The sequence below is a fragment of the Rana temporaria genome, chromosome 12 (assembly GCF_905171775.1).
Source record: "Rana temporaria chromosome 12, aRanTem1.1, whole genome shotgun sequence".
Lineage (NCBI taxonomy): Eukaryota > Metazoa > Chordata > Amphibia > Anura > Ranidae > Rana > Rana temporaria.
Window position 1 is genome coordinate 30,813,336 of NC_053500.1, and position 23,136 is coordinate 30,836,471.

General features: G+C 45.1%; 1 protein-coding gene across 1 annotated transcript in view; it reads left to right on the forward strand.

The window, feature by feature from the left end:
• Nucleotides 1-578: 578 nt before the first annotated feature.
• Nucleotides 579-23,136, forward strand: part of MAP3K14 (mitogen-activated protein kinase kinase kinase 14) — a 57,788-nt gene continuing 35,230 nt past the window's right edge. Inside the window, exon 1 of the mRNA XM_040331799.1 lies at nt 579-776. The gene's annotated coding sequence lies outside the window, so the exon portion shown is untranslated. The remainder of the gene's footprint in view (nt 777-23,136) is intronic.

Below are 23,136 nucleotides of genomic sequence, written 5' to 3' on the forward strand. Positions count from 1 at the left end.
AAAAATATATATATATTTTTTTATATTTTATTTCTTTTTATTATATATATATATATATATATATATTTTTTTATTATTATTAAAGAGCTCAGAGGTACCCAGGGCCCCATGTGGCAAACCCCCTTTTTTAAATATTTTTATAAATGTTTATTTTTTTATTTTTGTTTATTTATAATAAATAGGGTGCGACTTGTCATCGTTATTATTATTATTATATGGGATTTATATAGCGCCAACAGTTTACGCAGCACTTTACAATATAAAAGAGAGACAGACAATACAATAAAATACAAGAGGATTAAGAGGGCCCTGCTCAGAAGAGCTTACAATCTAATATGTAATAACAATTTGCCATCGCTCACAGCTCAAGGAACCCCGAGCAACCTCAGGAGGAACCTCAGAGTTCCACGGAACCCTGGTGGAGAAACGCCGATCTACACAATGTAGACCAATAAGCTTGCGTCTTCTGGTAAGCTTGGCCTTTGCCGGGAAATTCCGTGACCCCCGTGGACCAATCAGAGAGCAGTATATGATAGCTGATGGAGGAGGAGGGGGGGGGGTGTGAGATCATCACATGTTAGGAGGAGAAGGCAGTGGGAGGGAATGGCTATAGACTTTCAGGAAGAAGAAGAAGAGAAAAAAAACAAGCATTGAAGTAAAGCAGCAAAGTGTGCTGAGATCAGGGAGGGGGGTGGTAGGAAAAAGGACACAGGAGGACAGAGGAAGAAGCCAACGTGAAAGTCCACCAGGGAGGCAAAGGAAATCGGCATACACCGGTAAGAAAGGGGGGGTGCCAACCACCAGCCACACTTTGTACTGAACTTTGCTGCTGTAGCCGGCTTCATAGACTTGCAGCGAGTACTGTCTGTGATCCTTTATTTGCACTAACAGTTACATTTTCAGGACAAGCTTTGGGGAGGTCTACCTAAACCTTCTAAGGTCCAAGCAGGTCCTCGTCCCACAGTACAGCAACCGTGTGACTGTCACCGGAACTCTGACTGCCATTAACCCTGTTGGTGCCTCTCTATAAAACTGCACATATAATGAATGCTAAACGTGGGACTGGCCTGTCATTACAAATCCTGTATTTGGCGTTCATCACCGGCCAGCTTACTTATAGCAAGCTGGGATCATGAGGGTTAATGGTCAATTCACTGCACCTTACAGGCACGCAAGCCCTCAAAGGGTGGGCAAGAGGGGTGCATGCAAGCCCTCAAGAAATGGGCGAGAGGGTGCATGCAAGTCCTCAAGTGGTGGCTGAGAGGGAGGCATGCAAGCCCTCAAGGGGTGGGGCGAGAGGGAGGCATGCAAGCCCTCAAAGGGTGGGCGAGAGGGGGGCATGCAAGCCCTCAAAGGGTGGGCGAGAGGGGGGCATGCAAGCCCTCAAAGTTTGGGCGAGAGGGGGGCATGCAAGCCCCTAAAGGGTGGGCAAGAGGGACGCATGTAAGCCCTCAAGGGGTGGGGGAGAGGGGCGCATGAAAGTCCTCAAGGGTTGGGCGAGAGGGATGCATGCAAGCCCTCAAAGGGTGGGCGAGAGGGAGGCATGCAAGTCCTCAAGGGGTGGGCGAGAGGGAAACATGCAAGCCCTCAAGGGGTGAGCGAGAGGGGCGCATGCAAGCCCTCAAGGGGTGGGCGAGAGGGAAACATGCAAGCCCTCAAGGGGTGAGCGAGAGGAGCGCATGCAAGCCCTCAAGGGGTGGGCGAGAGGGAAACATGCAAGCCCTCAAGGGGTGAGCGAGAGGGGCGCATGCAAGCCCTCAAGGGGTGAGCGAGAGGGGCGCATGCAAGCCCTCAAGGAGTGGGCGAGAAGGGCCCATGCAAGCCCTCAAGGGGTGGGCGAGAAGGGCCCATGTAAGCCCTCAAGGGGTGGGTGAGAGGAACGCATGCCCTAGGCGCAATGGTTTATTGTAGGGAATGGGGCACCTTCCTTCTGTTACACGGCTGACAGGAGTAGTGATAGCAGCAGTGATCGTGACAAGCGAGTGACTCCTGGGGGTAGGATCCCCTAAGATTGCACATCATAAATGGGGGAGGGAGCATCTTTGCCCTGGGCATTGGATGACCTTGTCCTGGCACTGCCTCCTTGTCTAGTTTGGCGGCTGGACTTTAGCCTTCAATTATACTATGGGGCTGATTTACTAAAGGAGTAGAAGCTGTTCACTTAGCAAAGAGAATGCTCACTGCGGAAGAAAGTTTGTGTTCACTTTGCAAAGTGAATGTTCTCTTTAATCCTTATACTTTTTTTACTCCTTTTTTTTTTTTACTGTGTTCACTTCTAACCTCCAATCGCATGCAGGGGGAATGATTGCACATGATTGGATATTCAAAGTGAACTCATCTTTGCCGTATTTATTAAGATGGGAAAGTTTGTGTTCACTTTGCAAAGTAAATGTTCTCTTTACTTAAACTTGTTTTACTCCTTTTTTTTTACTCTGTTTACTTCTAACATCGAATCGCATGCAGGAAAAAAAACGTAATTATTTTTTTCCTTGTACATGATTGGATATTCAACGTGAAGCCAGCTTCGCCGTATTTATTAAGCTGTGTGAACACCCATGTGATCTGATTCTGGTGTGGCCAAAAAAGGGTCCTGCATGATTTTAGTGCAATTTGAGCCATACAGAATAATGGCTCAAATCGCACTGCTGAAGAATCGCATGTGATTTGAACAGAAATGTGGTGCGATTCCTGTTTAAAATTGCATGCAGTTCCCGCACTGCATAGTGATGCGGTACTAAACTGGCGATGCAGAATCTGGTGCAGCTGTGCATAATAATCAATCAGCTTCCAACATTCAGCTTGTTCAGTTAAACTTTGACCACTAGCCCTGGTTTGTGCCAGTGTGCTTTATCATGCGATTTGACAGTTCCAAATCGCAGGACAAGTCGCACCCCATTGCTGGCAATGGAACCAGTTATATTGATTATGAAAAAGGTTCCTGCACTACTTTTTTTTTCTTCCAATTTCATTGCGACTTGCATAGACTTCTGTTGAATGAAGTCGCAAGCCGCAATGAAATCAGCACTGTAAATCGCACTGATCTACGTCTTTAAAATCGAATTGATGTAGTACTACTTCAGCACGATTTCAAAGCCGTACCAGTGTGTAGGCACCCCAAACGCAGTGTGATCCTGCCACGATCGTTGCATGGCGCAATCGCCCGCCGTTCGTGACAAAACGCACGTTCTAAAAACGTGATGCGCTTGACTCCTTTTCGGGCCATTAAGTGATCGGGCTGCCCTATGTTTAACACTTTGGTTCGCTAAACCAAAATCCCGAGCAGAAATGCAAAAGTGTGAATGCATCATAAAACCTAAAAGCTGATTGGCTGCCATGCACAGCTGTACCAGTTTTAGTAAATCCCCCCCCCCCCCATTGTCTAGTTCAGGGGTCTCCAAACTTTGTAAATAAAGGGCTATTTTACTGTCCTTCAGGCTTGAGGGGGGCCGGAAATCGGTGTCAGTGGGAGGAATAGTGTCCCATCATTGGTGTCAGTGGAATAGTGTCCCATCATTGGTGTCAGTGGAATAGTGCCCCATCATTGGTGTGAGTGTGAGGAATAGTGTCCCATCATTGGTTTCAGTGTGAGGAATAGTGTCCCATCATTGGTTTCAGTGTGAGGAATAGTGTCCCATCATTGGTTTCAGTGTGAGGAATAGTGTCCCATCATTGGTTTCAGTGTAAGGAATAGTATCCCATCATTGGTGTCTGTGGAATAGTGTCCCATCATTGGTGTTAGTGTGAGGAATAGTGTCCCATCATTGGTTTCAGTGTAAGGAATAGTATCCCATCATTGGTGTCTGTGGAATAGTGTCCCATCATTGGTGTTAGTGGGAGGAATAGTGTCCCATCATTGGTGTCAGTGGAATACTGTCCCAACATTGGTCTCAGTGTGTGGAATAGTGTTCCATCAATGGTGTCAGTGGAATACTGTCCCATCATTGGTCTCAGTGTGTGGAATAGTGTCCCATCATTGGTGTCAGTGGAATACTGTGCCATAATTGGTCTCAGTGTGTGGAATAGTGTCCCATCATTGGTGTTAGTGGAATAGTGTCCCATCATTGGTGTCAGTGTGAAGAATAGTGTCCTTTCATTGGTGTCAGTGGAATAGTGTCCCATCATTGATGTCAGTGTGAGGAATAGTGTCCTATCATTGGTGTCAGTGTGAGGAATAGTGTCCCATCATTGGTGTCAGTGTGAAGAATAGTGTCCCATCATTGGTGTCAGTGGGAGGAATAGTGTCCCATCATTGGTGTCAGAGGGAGGAATAGTGTCCCATCATTGGTGTCAGTGGAATAGTGTCCCATCATTGATGTCAGTGTGAAGAATAGTGTCCCATCATTGGTGTCAGTGGAATAGTGTCCCATCACTGGTGTCAGTGGAATAGTGTCCCATCATTGGTGTCAGTGGGAGGAATAGTGTCCCATCATTGGTGTCAGAGGGAGGAATAGTGTCCCATCATTGGTGTCAGTGGAATAGTGTCCCATCATTGGTGTCAGTGGAATAATGTCCCATCATTGGTGTAAGTGGAATAGTGTCCCATCATTGGTATCAGTGGAATAGTGTCCCATCATTGATGTCAGTGGGGGGAATAGTGTCCCATCATTGGTGTCAGTGGAATAGTGTCCCATCATTGATGTCAGTGGGAGGAATAATGTCCCATCATTGGTGTCTGTGGAATAATGTCCTATCATTGATGTCAGTGGGAGGAATAGTGTCCCATCATTGATGTCAGTGGGAGGAATAATGTCCCATCATTGGTGTCTGTGGAATAATGTCCTATCATTGATGTCAGTGGGAGGAATAGTGTCCCATCATTGGTGTCAGAGGGAGGAATAGTGTCCCATCATTGGTGTCGGTGGAATAGTGTCCCATCATTGGTGTCAGTGGAATAATGTCCCATCATTGGTGTCAGTGGAATAGTGTCCCATCATTGGTGTCTGTGGAATAGTGTCCCATCATTGATGTCAGTGGGAGGAATAGTGTCCCATCATTGGTGTCATTACCAAAAGTGTTGGGACACCCACCTTTACACGCAAATTAACTTTAATGGCATCCCAGTCTTGGTCCGTAGGGGTCAATATTGAGTTGGCCCACCCTTTGCAGCTATAACAGCTTCAACTCTTCTGAGAAGGCTGTCCACAAGGTTCAGGAGTGTCTATGGGAAAGTTTGACCATTCTTCCAGAACAACATTTGTGAGGTCAGGCACTGATGTTGGATGAGAAGGCCTGGCTCACAGTCTTCGCTCAAATTCATCCAAAAGGTGTTCTATCAGGTTGAGGTCAGGACTCTGTGCAGGTCAGTCAAGTTCCTCCAGCCCAAACTTGCTCATCCATGTCTTTATGGATCTTGCTTTGTGCACTGGTGTGCAGTCATGTTGGAACAGGAAGGGGCCACCCCCAAACTTTTACCACAAAGTTGGGAGCATGAAATTGTCCAAAATGTCTTGGTATGCTGACGCCTTACTGGAACTAAGGGGCCAAGCCCAACCCCTGAAAAACAACCCCACACCATAATCCCCCTTCACCAAATGATTTGGACCAGTGCACAAAGCAAGGTCCATTTGGGGTGGAGGAACTTGACTGGCCTGCACAGAGTCCTGACCTCAACCCGATAGAACCCCTTTGGGATGAATTAGAGAAGAGACCGCAAGCCAGTTCTGGTGTGCTTTCAGAATGCAAACCAAAACCGCGGGTCACTAGTCTATAGCAAAGCGCAGCTAACCCGCATGGGAACTGCGGGCACACAGCGCTACACTCATGGTGCGGGAACTGCGTGAAAACGCTCTCAATGTTGTATGGATGAAATCAAACCTGTGGTAATAGAAATAAGGAAGCTGCCATTGCTGAATTTGGATTTTTAAAGATACAGAACTGTTCTCCAGGTCCTGGTTTAAAGTACATCTTCCCCCAAAAAAGAAAACTTACTGCTATTGCTGGACTATTTCTGAAATGCTAGTTGCCTGGCTATTGTGCTTCCACTCTAAGTTCTATACTTTGAGTTACTGAGCCGGACTAATTACTCAGAACAATCAGAATGAAGGTAGAAGTCCCTACGGGTTTGGTGTTTAAGGTTCAGTTCACTGATGTGACTTGGGATCCGACTTGTGAGACCCCCAAGTCATGTGACATGTGAAATCCCATGTTAGTCAATGAGAACTGTTTTAATTAGCGCTACTGAAGTCGCTCCGACGTTAGAAAAGGTTCCTGTACTACTTCAAGGCCACTTCTATCTGACTTGTGCCCATAGAACACGGCGCGACCTCGATCTCTGTAAAGAGCCGATCGGCTGTGTCCAATCACAGGCAGTCACATGTAAATACGGAGATGCCGGTAATCGCCTCTCCTCGCGTCACACTGACAGAGTGTGTGGCGAGGAGAGCCAAACGGCGGCATTTCTCAATGCAGGGGGACATCTAGGAATGTAATCAGGGCACTGATTACTGTATAGCAATATAGTGTTACCAATCAGTGCCCACCAGTGGTAGCAATCAGTGCCCACCAGTGGCAGCAATCAGTGCCCACTACTGCTTACAAGTGACACCAATCAGTGCCCATTAGCGATGCCAGTTAGTGCTGCCTATCAGTGCCGCCTATCAGTGCTGCCCATCAATACCCAACACTGCTGTCGATCAATGCCCATCAGTGCCACCCATCAGTGCCCATCAGTTCTGCCTATCTGTGCCGCCTATCATTGCCCACCATTGCCACCTAACAGTGCCCTTTAGTGCCGCCTATCAGTGCTCATTGGTGCCACATATCAGTGCCACCTATCAGTGCCCATAAGTGCGGCATATTAATGCCTCCTCATCAGTGCCACCTAATCAGTGCTGTCTCATCTGTGCCCATAAGTGCCACCTCATCAATGCCCACCAGTTCAGCCTATTAGTGCCACCTCATCAATGCCCACCAGTTCAGCCTATTAGTGCCACCTCATCAATGCCCACCAGTTCAGCCTATTAGTGCCCGTTAGTGCCACCTCATCAGCGCACATCAGTGAAGGTAATAAAATTACTTAGTTACAAAATTTACTGACAGAAGCTAAGTAAAAAACATTTTTTTGTAAAAAAAATAAAAAACCCATCAGTGATTAAATACCACCAAAATAAAGCTCTATTTGTGTGAAGAAAATTATAAAAATTTTGTTTGGGTACAGTGTTACACGACTGCGCAATTGTCATTCAAACTGCGACAGCGCTGAAAGCTGAAAAATGGCCTGGGCAGGAAGAGGGTGTAAGTGCCCAGTAGGCAAATGGTTAAAGTACTAGCACAAGAGGGTCAGTACAACAGTCGGGCAACTAGCATTAGCAGAAGGAGAAGTCAGTAATGGAAGTCTCATGACAGGTCCCCTTTAATTACTGAAGCAGTCACTGACCTGAAACAAACTTGGCACCTGTGGAGTCTGGAAAGTCAGAACTCCCGTCCTACATGTCAGTGACACACAAGGCAGTGAAGCTGGGGTCAGCCCTGGAACTTGTATCTGTAAAATAAATCAACAATGTCAGCTCATTTATTCCTCTCATCACAGATTCCCATTTAAAGTTCAACTCTATGTAACCAGCTAACCACATAAATGAAATGCATATAAAAGTTGTTTTAGCTGCCTTGTCCCTCCCCCAGCCTTGACACTGATAGATGGAACTAATGGGCACTGATAGGCAGTACTGATGGGCACTGATAGGCAGCACTGATGGGCAGTCTTTATGGGCACTGATAGGCGGCACTAATGGGCACTGATGGGTGGCACAGATGGGAACTAATAGATGGCACTGAAAGGCAGCCCTGATGGGCACTCATTGGCATCACTGGTGGGAACAGATTGTCAGCACAAGAAGAGGAATGCTGATAACTGGCACTTCCTATTTACACTGTGATCGGACACAGATGATCACTTTATAAAGAGCCTCTGTCATAGGCCTCGTACACACGACCGTTTTCCTCGACAGAATCCATCAAGAAACTTGGTGGCAGAGCTTTTTTGCTGAGGAAAACGGTCGTGTGTATGTTTTTCATCGAGAAAACTGTTGAGGAACTCGACAAGAAAAAAAGAGAACAAGTTCTCCTTTTCATCGTCGGTTGTATGCTTAGAAACCCGCGCATGCTCAGAATAAAGTATGAGACGGGAGCGCACCTTCGGTAAAAGTAGCGTTTGTAATAGAGATAACACATTTGTCACGCTGTAACAGATTGAAAAGCGCAAATCGTCTCTCACCAAACATTTACTTAACACGCAGTAACATGAGATTAGCAAAAGCAGCCCCAATTGTTGTGCCAGTGGAATCGAACTTCCCCTGCCGTCGTATGTGTTGTACGTCACCGTGTTTGAGAACGACGAGATTTGGTCTTGACAGTGTGTACGCAAAGAAAGCTTGTCGAGTTTCTCGACAAGCCTAACAAGGAACTCATCGAGGAAAACGATGTTTAATTTACGACGAGTTCCTCGGTCGTGTGTACGAGGCCATAGGCTCTTTACCGGGATCAAAGATTTGGTGTGTGTGGGCGACGCACGGCACCACCGGTCGCTGGGTGCGAGCACAGTGGCTTGTTCTAAAGGACGTCATATGATGTCCAGTCAGGACAATGGAGCCCCCACCCGGGCCATTCTTCTGCTATAGGCCGGGCAGGAAGGTGTTTTAATAACCCCAAATTTCTACATTAACATTACACTGAGAGGATTACCGTATTTATCAGGGTATTGCGCGCTATTCCTGTAAAAAAAGATTTTAGTACTTACAGTTTTGGTGTCTTGCGCGGCATCCATCGGCGGCCTCGTCGGGTCCGGCGTCTGTCTGCAGCTTCGGGTGTCCTCTTCATCGGGTCCGGCGTCCTTCTGCGGCGTCCTCCCCGTTCGATCCCCGCTTTCCCGCGCTGAGTTTGAATACTGCGCCAGCATATACCGAGCGCAGTACACTCGTGTATAGTCAGGCAGGCTTGGCTACTCTCGCGCTCACGTCCTGTACGTCCAGGACGTGAGTGCGAGAGGAGCCGAGCCTGCCCGACTATACACGAGTGTACTGCGCTCGGTATATTCCGCCACAGTATTCAAACTCAGCGCGGGAAAGCGGGTATCGGCAAAAAAGTGTGCGGTATACGCCGATAAATACGGTATATATTATATAAGATGCCTTTTACCAATATATAAAAAATAACCTTAAGACTATAGATTACCTTTACCGCCCAACTGAAAACCAAACTTGGTTTTAGTTGAGGATGTGGAGAAGGGTTAGGACCACTGTGAGATTTTTATTGCTGTCAGTGTCCCCATTGGGGAGATTCAACCTCTCTTCCTGTCCTGGTGACACTTGTGTGTTACCAGGACAGGAAATGAGTGGCAATCAACCCCATGAGAACAAAGACGGCAATAAAACCTGCCCAGACCTGGGCTGTATTCATAAATCAACCACAACGAATCCGGGATTGTTGACTTGTTAAGTAAACACAGCGACAATTTGTTGCCAGGCACTAAAAAAATCATATCTATTTCCTTGATGGCATTCTTTTCATTGTAAGTTTGGACAATGTACAGTAGAAGATATCTGCTTTATGGTGTTATATGATATGACGGGCTGCTGTCTACAATCTGCTCACCTGCTAGAACAATCATTATCACATACCAGTCATTGTAAAAGAGGAAAAACTTGTGTCACTATTAAACAGAAAGCTCTTTAAATCTATAATTGATATCAATTAACAATATGCAAATAGTCTAAGCAATTAAAATAATTTGTTTTTTGTGGCTACCAGAATTTGGATCACATCATCCAGTGGCGGTCATGTTCTGATTGTGCCCTGCCCTACAGTTGTCAGCAATGACATGCTATGGCGGAGGAGTGACCACTCACGGCACCTATTTTTTTTTTTTTCTACAGATCTGTCCATTTTAGAAGGCTTTTGTTATACTGAAGCAGCTCCAGGTGTTTGATGCAAACATTGCTTGTATTGAGTTCTGTCAATTGTACATTTCAAATAATTTTCTGAGATAAAACGTTCTATTAGCATTTAAAGAGTTAGTCCACTATACCCATGGCTTGGCCAAATCATTCACTAGCCTCTTGTAGATTAACACGCAGAGACCATGCTGGACTGGTTCAGACAGTTACTCAGGGCCGTCTTTAAGGCAGGGCAAAAGGGACAGCTGCCCTGGGCCCTGTCATTGTTGTGGGGCCAAAGCCGCTGCCTCATACTTGTCAACTATCCCAGTTTAAATTCTCTTGTCCCTTGAAATTTTAGTCCTGTGCTGTGTCCTGATATCTCAGTGTGAAGTGCTGCTACTAATGCTGCCTAGCTCTGCCCTATTGTTGTGTACAGATGACTCACCTGCAGACCCTGTGTTTACATGTAACCACCATTCATATGTAAATAACAGGAGCATTCATATGTAAATAGCGGGTGTATTCATATGTAAATATCAGAGACATTCATATGTAAATAGAGGAGGCATTCATATGTAAATAGCGGAGGCATTCATATGTAAATAGAGGAGGCATTCATATGTAAATAGAGGAGGCATTCATTTGTAAATATAGGAGGCATTCATCTGTAAATATAGGAGGCATTCATCTGTAAATAGAGGAGGCATTCATATGTAAATAGAGGAGGCATTCATTTGTAAATATAGGAGGCATTCATCTGTAAATATAGGAGGCATTCATCTGTAAATAGAGGAGGCATTCATATGTAAATAGAGGAGGCATTCATTTGTAAATAGAGGAGGCATTCATCTGTAAATATAGGAGGCATTCATCTGTAAATAGAGGAGGCATTCATATGTAAATAGAGGAGGCATTCATATGTAAATAGAGGAGGCATTCATTTGTAAATAGAGGATGCATTCATATGCAAACAGCGGAGGCATTCATATGTAAATAGTGGAGGCATTCATATGTAAATAGAGGAGGCATTCATTTGTAAATAGAGGATGCATTCATATGTAAATAGAGGAGCTATTCATATGTAAATAGCGTAGGCATTCATATGTAAACAGAGGAGGCATTCATATGTAAACAGAGGAGGCATTCATATGTAAATAGCGGATGCATCCATATGTAAATAGTGGAGATATTCATATGTAAATAGGGGAGATATTCATATGTAAATAGCGGAGGTATTCATATCTAAATATAGGAGGCATTCATATGTAAATAGATGAGGCATTCATATGCAAATAGCGGATACATTCATATGTAAATAGAGGAGGCATTCATATGTAAATAGAGGATGCATTCATATGTAAATAGCGGAGGCATTCATATGTAAATAGCGGAGGCATTCATATGTAAATAGTGGAGACATTCATATGTAAATAGCAGAGGCATTCATATGTAAATAGCGGAGGCATTCATATGTAAATAGTGGGGGTATTCATATGTAAATAGAGGAGGCATTCATATGTAAATAGCGAATACATTCATATGTAAATAGAGGAGGCATTCATATGTAAATAGAGGATGCATTCATATGTAAATAGCGGATACATTCATATGTAAATAGAGGAGGCATTCATATGTAAATAGAGGATGCATTCATATGTAAATAGCGGATACATTCATATGTAAATAGAGGAGGCATTCATATGTAAATAGAGGATGCATTCATATGTAAATAGCGGAGGCATTCATATGTAAATAGTGGAGGCATTCATATGTAAATAGTGGAGACATTCATATGTAAATAGCAGAGGCATTCATATGTAAATAGCAGAGGCATTCATATGTAAATAGCGGAGGCATTCATATGTAAATAGTGGCTGCATGCATATGTAAATAGCGTAGGCATTCATATGTAAATAGCGGATGCATTCATATGTAAATAGATGAGGCATTCATATGTAAATAGCGGAGGAATTGATATGTAAATAGCGGATGCATTTATATGTAAATATCGAAGGCATTCATATGTAAATATCGGAGGCATTCATATGTAAATAGCAGAGGCATTCATATGTAAATAGCGAATGCATTCATATGTAAATAGTGGAGGCATTCATATGTAAATAGCAGAGGCATTCATATGTAAATAGCGGAGGGCAGCGGAATTCATATGTATATCATGCCCCTCTGCAGTAAAGAGATGATGTGCTGTAACCTCTAGCAACCAATCAGTGAGCAGTATTACTGAACAGTAATCTCTAGCAACCAATCAACAAGCAGAAATCATGTGCTGTGACCTCTAGCAACTAATCAGTGAGCCTTAATGTGTGTTGTAACCTCTAGCAACCAGTCAGTAAGTGGTAATGATATGCTGTAACCTCTGGCAACCAATCACTGCCTGATCTGATACAGTAAACTGATTTTAAGTCTAGCTGATATTTATTGTATGTCTCAGAGCAGGTGGAGAGCAAAGTTGCATGGGGGGGAGGGCATTCCAAGAATTTTTTTTGCCCAGTGTCCAATCATCTTTGTTTCCATTGATTTCTATGGGGAAACTCGCTTTGAGTGCTTTAGATTACAAGCATTCTCCTGGAACGGATTATGCTCGTAATCCAAGGTTCCACTGCAGGCAACTTGCAGAACTGACAGCACCAATCAGATTTTACCTGGCATTGATCTGTACAGTAACGTGAAGTCACCGGCTATCACCGTTTATACCAACCATAATATTGCTCTTTGTTCTGTCTTATCAAGAAATGATATTTATGACATGTTCAGTAAGGTCAGAGGTATCCACCATTCTTTATAATAGCTTTAATTGCTGCGCTATGTATTCTGACTAAATGTTGTTAATATTTGAAGTACTATGAAGTTCTTCTGTCGATGAGGGAGAACATGAGCTGATATACAGAAGGCTTTTTTGGCCTACACAGTAGTTGTGCAGTAGAAGGGGAGGTAATATGCAGTCCAAAACCTGCTACCTACATGGTTGGCCCTTCAGTTGGCTGAGCCGGTAGAAAATGATTGGTTGAACAGTTATTGCATCCTATCAGATGCAGTCACTGTTTGGGTATTCAGGCAACCAAGGCTATAGCGGGTGTCGTGTCGAGAAGTGCCCCCTATCGAGAAATACCCCGGTGGATCTGCGTATGCGCAGTACGGAGCCGCAGAACAGCGCAGGTTACGATCAGCTGTTGTCTTGCCTTGCCGAGGCACGTTCATGTAGGTGAGGGGTGGATATTTTCATGAAGGGGGCAGATTTTTAAATGATGGGCAGTGGTGGGGGCAGAATTTTTATTGATGGCTAAAAAAATCTGCAAAAATAAATATTTATCTGCTATTCTTTCTGGACGCTTGCGGGGTGTGTTTAGTTAATTGAAGGGCGGCCTTTTCTATATTCAATTAAAGTGGATGTAAAGCCACTCTCATCCTTTCTAAACTACTGCCATAGTGCTGATCTATAAGGATATAGATGCCTCCTGCATGTATCCTTATCTGTCAAATGTCTCCCCTCTGTCTGTTATGAGAACTGAAAAACTGCAGATTCTGTGGGTGGGTCTGTTGTCTGGAGCTCAGTGGGTGGAGTCCTAAAGTCAGTAGACTCCCCGCCCACCTCTACACTCCCCTTGTCAACATGCATTTTGTCCTGTGTATTCCTTACACTGAATGCTGCTATGATCACTCCTCAATCCAGGGACTGTCCCGTGAAACCGGGGGATGTCTTGTCACCCTAGTCTAAGGAGGAAGCATTGCTAAGGAGCTGCCCCTTGTATACATATCATTAAGGCTACTTTCACACTGGGGCGTCGCGAGTGTATATTTTTGCGGCGCTTTACCATAGTTTTTGTGGCGCCATTCAGGCTTTCACACTTGAGTGAGAGGAGCGGCACTTTCAGGGCGCTTTTGCAGGCACTATTTTTTAGCGCTATAGCGCCTGCAAAGCGCCCCAGTGTGAAAGTAGCCTAAAAACCAAACACAGGAACAAGACTACTAAAACCAACATTTATTTATACGGGGCCAGATTCTCCAATAATCTGCCGCGGCCTCGCGTAAGCTATTTACACTACGCCGCCGCAACTTACTGGAGCAAGTGCCGTATTCCTCAAGCACTTGCTCCGTAGTTTGCGGAGGCGTAGTGTAAAAGGCCCGGCGTATCCCCGCGTATTTCAAAGGGGGCAGCTTATATTTAAATTAAGCGCGCCCCCCTTCCGATCGAACTGCGCATGCGCCCGGCTAAAAATAGCCCAGTGCGCATGCTCCAGTTCTCGGCGGAAAACGTCAATGACGCCGACGTGTGCGTCATTGACGTAAAGTTGTATTCAAGAACGACTTACGAAAACGACGTACCCGATGGGAAAAGACGACGCGGACCCGACGCCATACTTAACATGGCATACGTGGGACTGGCGTAAGGTTACCCCTCATATAGCAGGGGTAACCTTACGCTTACGCAAACGACGTAAGCGACGGTTACGCGACGCGATTTCGTTCGTGAATCAGCGTATCAGGCTCATTTGCATAAACAAATGAGACCTGAACGTAAACGCCACCTAGCGGCCGGCGGCGAATTACATTTAAGATCCGACAGTGTAAGTGACTTACACATGTCGGATCTTCAGCGTATCTATGCGAAAATGATTCTAGGAATCACTCGCATAGATACGCGGGTCAAAAAAGAGAGATACGACGGAGTTTCCTGAGATACTCCGTCGTAACTCTACTGAGAATATGGCCCAAGATCTCTAAGAGGATCCCATTCACATAGTCAGTCTGTCAGATAAAAGAGAAGAAATTATCATGGTTTCCCTTATACAGTATTTATAGGCTCAAGTAATAATAACAAAAAAGTCAATGAAACTGTAGCAACCAATCAGACTTCAGTTTACTCAGGTCACATCCCTGGAAAACCACATCTGATTGCTTATAAAGAACGATTGCACACTGCACATTGTTATTGCCTTGAGTAAAAAAGTTATTGGGGAATTGTATTACTAGTCACAGCAAATAGTTCCTCAGCCCTGAGACGTTCCACCCTACTTTCACATATTATTTGTTTAAGCGATAAGCTACCATTTGCTACGCAGACGCTGCCAAAATGTAATCTGTTTTTATAAGAACAATGACTTCTGTTAAAGGAGTGCACAGACACAACAAAAAGTATAATCGTATGCAAATATTGTACACCAACGGACTTTGTCACATGATTGTGCTCAGCAATAAAACAGGGACCGTACCCCACATGTAGCCTCTATGACTGAAAAAGACAACACTAAAACCAAAATGTACAAAGAAATACCAAAACTAGGCGGCTCCGTTAAACCTAGGCGTTTTGGAGCGGAAAGAGGCCCATTCAAATGAATGGTGCCGCTCTAAAAACGCAAAGAAACACAAAATAGTTATAAAAACCGCTGTCTCTGCGCTATGCTCAGGTGTGAATGTGGAGCCTTGAGTGCGTACCCTACAACATAACTACTATACCCTAAATGTAAATCAATGGCTGCATAAAAACATCTTAACATGGTTGTCCCTGTAGGTTTTCAAGTCTTTCAAGCCTTGGTTGCTAGGTTCAGGCAGCCACCTGCATCATAGCAACCAATAAAAAAACAGATGGATAAAAGTGGGGAACTGAAACGCCCCCTCCTCCTGCAGGCCTAGTGACAACGCTTGTCTCAGAAAAGCTCCTATATCCTGAGACAATTGCTGTCATAGTTCATTTAATATTCATCGCCTTGCTAGACACATGGTTGAAAAGTGATTAGGGGAGGGGGCCCGCTGTCGAAAACACGTTAATATGTCCTACTGTCATAATTATACTGAGTTTTCTTTAGAGAGAAGTTTGGGAATTAGAAAATAAAAGAAAACATTTATACTTACCTAGGTGGATGCAGCATCAATCCGATGCTGCATCTGTCCTTCGCTGATTCTGCACTGAGAAGTGAGCGATCAAAAAACACTGATTGCTCAGTTCTCAGCATTCTGCGAGCAGAGAACCAGGGACTGTCAGTCCGTGGCTCTCTGCTCTGCCCCTCCAATGCTCACTTAAGAGCTGGGCTGTGGAGGAGGCGAGAGGGGCTGGCACAGGCTCTCAGCGGATTGCTGAGAGGCTGAGCCAGCTGTTGGTCCAGGCTTCTGGGTGAATCCCAACCGTACAGCCAGAATCTTTTCAGAGCCTGGACTAGTTCTGTGATGTCAGCTGACAGCGGGCTGAAAACGGATTAAAGGAGTGCAGAACGAAATGCACTCCTGTGATCCATAGGAGAAGTATAGTCAAAATAGCTTTGGCTTTAGTTCTTCTAAGGTACCAACAGTTCTTGGAAGTGCCTGTATTAATGTTCAAATGGATCCATGTGTTCTTGGATCCCAGGCCCAGGATGTACTTTGGGTCTTGACTTCTGTCCAAGTCAGCCCTGCCCATGATAGTTAACGGTCAAATGCCAGAACTAAGCAGTGATCTGACAGAGGTGGACTTTGTGTCAGAATAGACTAGGACTTAATCACGACTTGGCCAGAAGTCAAAGCCCCATGGTCAGCCTTAAGGTACCAACAGTTCTTGGAAGTTCCTGTGTTAATATTCAAATGGATCTATGGGTTTGTGTGGGAGCCCCTTGGATCCCAGGCCCAGGATGTACCTTGGGTCTTGACTTCTGTCCAAGTCAGCCCCGCCCATGATAGTTAACGGTCAAATGCCAGAACTTAGCAGTGATCTGACGGAGGTGGGACTTTGTGTCAGGATAGAGTAGGACTTGATCATGACTTGGCCAGAAGTCAAGGCCCCATGGTCAGCCTTAAGGTACCAACAGTTATTGGAAGTTCCTGTGTTAATGTTCAAATAGATCTATGGGTTTGTGTGGGTGTTGGAGCCCCTTGAATCCCAGGCCCAGGATGTACCTTGGGTCTTGACTTCTGTCAAATGCTAGAACTTTTATACAGAGGATTTTGCAATGATCTGACAGGGGTGGGTCTTAATCATGACTTGGCCAGAAGTCAAGGTCCCTTGGTCAGCCTTAAGGTATCAACAGTTCTTGGAAGTTCCTGTGTTAATGTTCAAATGGATCTATGGGTTTGTGTGGGAGCCCCTTGGGTCTTGACTTCTGTCCACGTCAGCCCTGCCCATGATAGTTAACTGTCAAATGCTAGAACATTTATATAGAGGATTTTGAAATGAAATTACAGGGGCGGGTCTTAATCATGACTTGGCCAGAAGTCAAGGCCCCTTGGTCAGCCTTAAGGTACCAACAGTTCTTGGATCCTGTGTTAATGTTCAAATGGATCCATGGGTTTGTGTGGGAGCCCCTTGGATCCCAGGCCCAGGATGTACCTTGGGTCCTGACTTCTGTCCAAGTCAGCCCTGCCCATGATAGTTAACTGTCAAATGCCAGAACTTAGCAGTGATCTGACGGAGGTGGGACTTGTGTCAGGATAGAGTAGGACTTAATCATGACTTGGCCATAAGTCAGAGCCCCTTGGTCAGCCTTAAGGTACCAACAGTTCTTGGGAGTTTCTGAATGTACAAACTGATCAGTGGGATCTTGTGGGGGGCCCTTGGATCCCAGGCCCAGGATGTTCCTTGTGTTTCAACCTCTGTCCAAGTCAAGCCTGCCCATGATGGTTCACTGTCAAATGGTAGAACCCATGCAAAGATCTCTCAGGGGTATGACTTAGTGCCAGGATGGAGTAGGACATAGACGTGACTTGGCCATAAGTCAAGGCCCCATGGTCAGCCTGGGAAGAGTATCCAAAGGGTTCCACAGGAACACATAGAACTGAAGACTAGTACAGGCCTGCCTGCACTTCAAACTACTCATACTTTAAAAATGTTTTAGCTAAGGCAGGTTCACTTTAAGGTTACCGCCATTCAATCCCTTTTTTTAGATTACCGTCCAAAGGAAAATCTGTCCAATAGTGTCCGTGGTGTCTGGCCTGAACCTAGTTGGAAATGTGTGCAGTTAGAGGCCCGGGCTGAGTGAGTCACTCTTAGAAGGATATCCTGCAGTCCTCAATGATTAATCTCACAAGCATGCCTGGCTGCACACACACATTGCACGCTATACTGAAGTCTGGTGTGGAGGAGGGACACAGGTGGTGTTGATTATCACCCTGCAAACCCAGCAGAATACAGTACAGCAGATGTGGGTCAGACTGGAAAGTCAGAGCCCCAGTCTAATGCCGGGATTCTATGGTACATTTACAACATAGACTTGTCAAACATTTTCAACAAAGGTTTAGAATTCTATTTTACATCTGAACTCCAGGAGACTTAAAGTTCTACTTTGCTATGGTGGGGCTGCACCCGCGTGGCAAGGAGTGACACTAAACAATATCCTTTTCTTCAGAAACCATTTAGATTCACACATGAATGTACTATGTACCCCATACTCCTTTACTTAGGGGGGGATCTGGGGGCCCCTTTGTTAAAGGTGGCTTCCAGATTCTGATAAGCACCCTGCCCGCAGACCCCTACAACTACTGGCCAGGGTTGTGGGAAAGAGGCCTTTGTCTCCATCAACATGGGGATAAGATGCTTCAGGGGGCGGAGCCCCCTCCTCCAAAGCACCCCTTCATGTTGAAGGCATGTGGCCTGGTTTGGTTCAGGAGGGGGAGGGGAATGCTTGCTTATCGCCTCCCTTTCCTGACCTCCTGGGCTACATGCTCGGATAAGGGTCTGTGATGGATTTTGGGTGGGGACCCCACGCCATTTTTTTAATTTTTTTTTACATTTTGGAGTTGGGTTCCCTTCAAAATCCATATAAGACCTGAAGGGCCTGATATGGATTGGGGGGGGGGGGGGGGGGCGAGACCACGCTTTTTTTTTTGTTCCTGTTTTTTTTATTGCCGCTGACAGCTGGATTGAGGGGGGACCCCACGCCATTTATTCAATGATTTTCTTATTGCTGCTCACAGCTGATCACTCATCGGTTGTTAAGGATGTGCGGCCGACTTCCCGACCCGCTCGTTAACAACCAGCTATACACAGATTGTTATGGAGAAACAAAAAAAAAATAAGCGAAACGCATAAAAAAAAACCTCAACATTTGCGCAAAATGCAATCTGCTGTGGGGAAAAAAGTCCCTGACCCTTTTTAAAAATGCACTGTCTGAAAAACTCATAGATGTGAACGTGTACACAACCATGTTCAACGGACTGCAGTGCATTTCTGCAAACTGCCTTTCGACGATCTGCGCACGCGCAGTGTTGACATCACGCCATCTGACGTCACTACTGCGCGTGTGTTGATTGTCTGAGGCATTATTAGTAGACAGTAGCGTTTTCGAACACCGGCTGTACGATATAGTTGTATGAAAAAGTATCCTGTTTGTTTTGTATTGCTTCCCTACTAATATTCTTGGTGTTCCTGTCAGTCCCCCTGCTTTCCTATTAAAAACTGACCACGCCAGGCATAAGCACACCCTTCCCAGCCTGTTCAGTTCTCTGGCTGTGCTGGAAGCTCAGCTTGCCTGTCCTCTAATGATCAGACTTCTACTGACACCCCCCCCTCTTCACTGTCATTCACTGGGACGATCAGTGTGCTGCTGTTTCTCCTCCCTCAGCTCTCCAAACTTCTTATGCAGCTGAGAATAGTGGGAATAGTGGGAAAAAAGTTATTTATAATGTTTTTTTTTATATTTATACACAATAATCGGATGTTTTACAAGGTGTGGGATCACATACTTTAATGCAGCCTGTTTACAAGCAACCAATGGCAACGTCGCATCTGCTCAGTGGCAGTCGACAATCATGCTGCATTTCCCCTGCAAGATGTGTGAAACTTGCATGTATCTTGTGATCATGACCTTTGGGTCCCATGAAACCCGCGGCAGGCGATGCCAGTGTTAGCATGCTGCCTCCTGCTTCCTGTTTGTGACAGCGATACAGTTTCCAGAAAGGCAAAACATTTCTCAAGAAGTGAAGATCTAGAGACAGAGAGAGTGTGTGAGAGAATGAGGGGGAGGAAGGCGGCCCGTACAAGGTGTGGCTCCCATTTCTTTGTTAACACTGTCGTGTAATGTCATAGTCCAGGCTCCAGACACTGAACTGTTGTTGTCTTGTTACTACGAGGCGACTGGACGCTTATTACAGTGGAAATCTGTGCAAAATCAAGGATGACTATAAGATTGTAGTCTGTCACTGGCATTAGAACAGCTCCCCTGTAACACAGTTTATTATCTGGTCATCCAGCCAGTAAGTCTGTTATTTTTCAACTGCCATTATCCAACAAAACTGTCCAGCAAAAGTGGCAGTTAGGGCTTATGCACACAGGTCGTTTTTACAGCGTTTTTTTACGTTTTTTTTAAACTGCATTGAAGCTTGTAGGCGTTTTTACATTATAAAGAGTGTTTTTAACCACTTAAGACCCGGACCTTTAGTCAGGTAAAGGACCCGGCCAGTTTTTGCGATTCGGCACTTGCGTCGCTTTAACTGACAATTGCGCGGTCGTGCGACGTGGCTCCCAAACAAAATTGGCGTCCTTTTTTTACCACAAATAGAGCTTTCTTTTGGTGGTATTTGATCACCTCTGCGGTTTTTATTTTTTTCGCTATAAACAAAAATAGAGCGACAATTTTTAAAAAAATGCAATATTTTTTACTTTTTGCTATAATAAATATCCCCCAAAAATATATAATTATTTTTTTCCCTCAGTTTAGGCCGACACGTATTCTTCTACCTATTTTTGGTAAAAATAATCGCAATAAGCGTTTATCGATTGGTTTGCGCAAAATTTATAGCGATTTCAAATAGGGGAAAGTTTTATTGCATTTTTGTAAAAAAAAAATTTTTTTACTACTAATGGCGGCGATCAGTGATTTTTTTTCGTGACTGCGACATTATGGCGGACACATCGGACAATTTTGACACATCTTTGGGACCATTGTCATTTTCACTGTGAAAATTACAATTGCAGTTTGGGAGTTAACCACTAGGGGGCGCTGAAGGGGTTAAGTGTGACCTCATCTGTGTGTAGGGGGCCGGGGCTGGACGTGTGACGTCATTGATAGTGTTTCCCTATATTAGGGAACACATGATCAATGACAGCGCCACAGTGAAGAACGGGGAAGCTGTGTTTACACACAGCTTGCCCGTTTTTCAGCTCCGGGGACCGATCGCGGGACTCCAACGGCGATCGGGTCCGCGAGTCCCACAGCCGCGGTCACGGAGCTTCGGACCGGGTCGCGGGCGCGCACTTAAAGAGGACGTACATGTACGTGCTTGTGCCCAGCCGTGCCATTCTGCCAACGTAAATGGGCAGGAGGCGGTCCTTAAGTGGTTAATGAAAAAACGCTAATGCCAAAAAACACAGAAAACGCACAATAACGCTAATGTAAAAGCGCAGCTAAATTGCTGTGGAGCTGGCTTTTTAACCACTTACTGACCGCCCACCGTTGTTATATATCGTCAGTAATTTGAAGAGGGATATCGTTGTTATGGCAGCAGCTAGCTACCAGAACCCCGGTATGCTCTTCTTCAGCGGGCGGTCCGCTTTTAGATAAAAGTGCTCTCTGTGGCAGATTCGCTGCAAGATCACTTTTATTCGGCGGCAGGAGAGGGCGGTGCAATTTTGAAGCGTGACATGTTAGATATCAATTTACTCGGCATAACATTATCTTTCACAATATAAAAATAAAAAAATTGTGCTAACTTTACTGTTGTCTTATTTTTTTATTAAAAAAAGTGCGCTTGTAAGACCGCTGTGCAAATGAGGTGTGACAGAAAGTATTGCAACGACCGCCATTTTATTCTCTAGGGTGTTAGAAAAAAAAATGTTTGGGGGTTCTAAGCAATTTTCTAGCAAAAACATTATTTTTTTAACTTTTTAACTCAAAACCAGGCTCGGGGGTGAAGAGGTTAAAACATCCTGTGTGCATGAGAGTGTTGAGAAAATCCATTTACCGTTGACAGGGGTGCTTACAATGGTCAGTTTGTATTCATTTATGTAAAACCTTTATCCCAAAAAGATTATTTTTTTTCTATAACTGCCTAAAAAGTATTAGCTGGAATTTATTAGTCACATGTAAAATCTAAATTGAGGTCAGGAATCTGTGCAGGCCAGCCAAGTTCCTCCACCCCAAACTTGCTCACCCATGTCTTTATGGACCTTGCTAGTCTGGCAGTGTAGGCCATATATGTTACAATTAGGGCTAGTTTACACTTGCTTCAAAACAAGGCTTCGGACAGGCTTTGTTAAAGCTCTCTGAACGCCGGTCAAGGCCATTGTCACTAAATAAAATGGTTAGCTTACAGTCCTGTTTACACCTTGCTTTTGCTTGGTTCTTCGATGAGGCTTCGATTAGCCTTTGGTGGGGCTTCGATGAGGCTTTGGTGGGGCCTCATTAGGCTTTGGTGGGGCTTTGATGAGGCTTTGGTGAGGCCTCATTAGACTTTGGTGGGGCTTCGATGAGGCTTTGGTGGGGCCTCAGTGAGGCTTTGGTGGGGGTTCAATGAGGCTTTGTTGGGGCTGCAATGAGGCTTTGGTGGGGCTTTGATGAGGCTTTGGTGAGGCCTCAGTGATGCTTTGTTGGGGCTTCGATGAGGCTTTGGTGGGGCCTCAGTGAGGCTTTGGTGGGGCTTCAATAAAGCTTTGGTGGGGCCTCAGTGATGCTTTGGTGGGGCTTCTATGAGGCTTTGGTGGGGCCTCAGTGAGGCTTTGGTGGGGCTTCGATGAGGCTTTGGTGGGGCCTCGGTGAGGCTTTGGTGGGACTTCGATGAGGCTTTGGTGGGGCTTCGATGAGGCTTTGGTGGGGCTTCGATGAGGCTTTGGTGGGGCTTCAATGAGGCTTTGGTGGGGCCTCAGTGAGGCTTTGTTGGGGCTTCGGTGAGGCTTCGATGAGGCTTCAGTGGGGCTTCAAGCAAGCTTTGCCATAGACTTCTATGAAGGCTTTGAAGACGCTTTGAAGCACCACTAAAGCTTCAAGGGGTATAATTTTTAAAGCAAAGCAAAAGCAAGGTGTAAACAGGACTGTAAGCTAACACTTTTATTTAGTGACAGTTTTGACTGGCGTTCAGAGAGCTTTAACAAAGCCTGTCCGAAGCCTTGTTGAAGCCAAAGCGAGTGTAAATGAGCCCTTAGCTACTTGGCATGCAAACTATCAAACCGCCACCAACAACAAACCTTAGAATACAAAACCTGTTACCGAAGGGAGAAAAAAAAAAAAAAGCAAAGGATGAATGCGATGCAGGATAATATAAAAGAAAATGGGAAAAGGCGGGGTGATTAGCCGGCATGGGCTGTGAAGTAACGGGAAGAGAAGAGGGGGTGCAGGAGAGGGGAGAT